Raw genomic sequence first — 2,500 nt, forward strand, 5'->3', positions numbered from 1 at the left:
CGACGCTAGAGCTTTGGTTTGAGATGAGATGTGTCTTTGTTTGTAAAAGTAGAAAGCGTAGAAAACTTTGTTATTCAAGTGGAGTCGCTGATCACGGGGGATTCTACTGCAAACCCTTGGCTACCATCCATCGGTTGCTTCGACAAACAATTTTGCTACGTTCCATGGTTAACTACGAACAGAGCGCAAACGTCATCAATTGGATCTCGCACTGACGTAAGACTGCTGACGGATAGGGCATTTGAGAGGAAGAAGAGAAGGAAAAAAACGATGAATCGTAATACAACACTCGACTCCAGGTCGCCAAGAAACGCCACGATCGTTTGGCGAGTGTGTTTGGCAGCAAAGCGTTGCTACTATAAAACACGTAACAACCTTTGTACTTTCTAAGCCCATCATTCGAAGCGCCTGTTTCCGTTCCTGTTCCTGAAACACGTAAGAAACACTGGCCGGCCGCCGGTGACAGGCTCCGGTAGGCCGGTAGGAAGAAAATGAGATGATCAAAAGAAAAGCTTTTTAGCTGGTTTAGCCCAACGGTTCTCCTCCTCCTCCTCCTTCTCCTCCTCCCTCCACCCACCAATCAACTTGGGCTGATGTCACGTTTCCGTTTTTATGACATTAACGCGCGCGCACACACAGTCAGTCAGTCAGTCAGTCATTCAGTCAGGCCAGTGCTTGGCTGGCTGGCTGGCTGGCTGGCAGGCAGTCCATCGTCCCGGGTCCATCGGGTCGGGTCAAAACGGCGACTTTGCAGCAATCGATCGGCCTTCACCTTTTTTTTGTCGTCGTCGTCGTCGGGTTTTTGTTCCCTTTGGCCCGCCGTTACGTGGGCAACACCCAGTGAAAGGATTTGTTCATGTGCGAGGCATTTTTGACGAGAGAATCCGTAGGGCGGGATGGCCACAGAGGCCACGCATGGAACTGTCGCCGTCGCCGTCGCCGTTGCCATCGACGCCACCACCACCATCACTACCCTTCTGTGTGTGTGTATGAGTGACGCGACCGGCCTACGGTGCGCCGTGGAAATGGGAAAACGAAATGAAAAATCATCCGGAAGTGATGCTTTTCTTTCCAGAAGAATGATTTTCATCAAAGCTTGTCCGTGTCAACGTGATTCCCCGCAGCCTTTCTTTCCTGTTTTTTTTTTTGTGCGCAGTTTTTCTCCCCCTTTTTTGTTGTTGCTGCTGTTGCTGCTCTGCTCAACCTTTTGGGCTTTGCTATCATTTCGTTTCATTCGCACGGCGCGAAAGCGCTTCTGCCGATCTGGCCAGGGCCAGGGCCGGCCGTCTCTTTGGCCCTCGCTCCATTTTGCTTTTTTTTTTGTGGCTGCTTCCGCCAGGGCTAGTGGCTCCGGGATCCCTTTGAAATTTGACGGCCAGAAAGTCAGAACATGGCAAAACAAGACACTCGACAGGGATTGCGTGCAGCACCAGAGGCCAAGCGCGTCCGTCCGCCAGCAGCTGTAAGCTAGAGGCCGATGCCTGGCCCTCGGCCAGGAGCTCTCGTACCGGTTGACGGTTACGTTCACGGAATCCCTCAGCTTACAGGAACGGGAGAGAGAAAAAAAGGGACCAAGATTACCACATCCTGTCCTCCGGGCACGCACTTTTCCCCTTGCTTCACTCACTGGTAACAACAGCTTACTCCCCCTCCCCGCGCCCCCCAGGATACTCGGTCTACGATGGCCACGGACACAGGTAATCAATAGGCACATCGGCACCAAGGATCTCTCTTTCTCTCTCGTTCTTCCCTTTGGTTTCACAGCCATTTTTGCCGCAGAAGTTTAATTGAAGACAAACGTGCCTCGTGCTCGACGACGATGACGATTGACGACGACACTAACGCTCTTTGCTATTCCACAGAATCCCTTTGCCTTTGCCGCATTTGCGCTAGTCGATGATGAAGAACATGGATCAAAGCGCTCCTCGGTTACGTTTGTCAGAAAGGCAAAGCCTACTAAAGCCGAGCCGAAAGCTGGGCGAATAAACGAATGAAGTGCAAATTAAATAATAATCAGCATCGCGGCAAACGGCAAAATGTCGCACCGTTCGCAAGACAACAATTCCGATGGATGGGACATGACCATAAATATCCTCGCAACAACCGTTGTTCGCGAAGGCTCATTAGGCGACCGACCCGGCAGGGGGGCTGTTACCTGGTTAGTTAAGCCTTCAAGCGAAACAACTTACCCACCACCGAAAACCCAACAACCGTAACCAATTCGCACACCACCCTACCACCAGTTCGACCAACCGAGCGACCGTGCGACCGACCATCACATTCCCCGTCCGTTAACCGACCTGTGATACACACACAGTGTCGCACAGTGATATTTCCTGCAGCCAGCACTTTGCAAAACACTGATTAATTTTAACGGAGTGGAAAGTTTTAATTCCTCCAGTCCCCAAACCGGTACACACCTCCTCTGCTGCTGCTGCTGCTCTTCTGGACGTCGCGACGTCCATCGACGACGCGGAGAAGCAAAGCATCAACGCAAAGG

General features: G+C 51.8%; 1 protein-coding gene across 1 annotated transcript in view; it reads right to left on the minus strand.

The window, feature by feature from the left end:
* Nucleotides 1-2,500, minus strand: part of LOC125948796 (protein cramped) — an 88,754-nt gene that overhangs the window by 72,310 nt on the left and 13,944 nt on the right. The gene's annotated exons all lie outside the window — the stretch shown is intronic.

This window comes from Anopheles darlingi, chromosome 2 (assembly GCF_943734745.1).
Source record: "Anopheles darlingi chromosome 2, idAnoDarlMG_H_01, whole genome shotgun sequence".
In the NCBI taxonomy this organism is placed as follows: domain Eukaryota; kingdom Metazoa; phylum Arthropoda; class Insecta; order Diptera; family Culicidae; genus Anopheles; species Anopheles darlingi.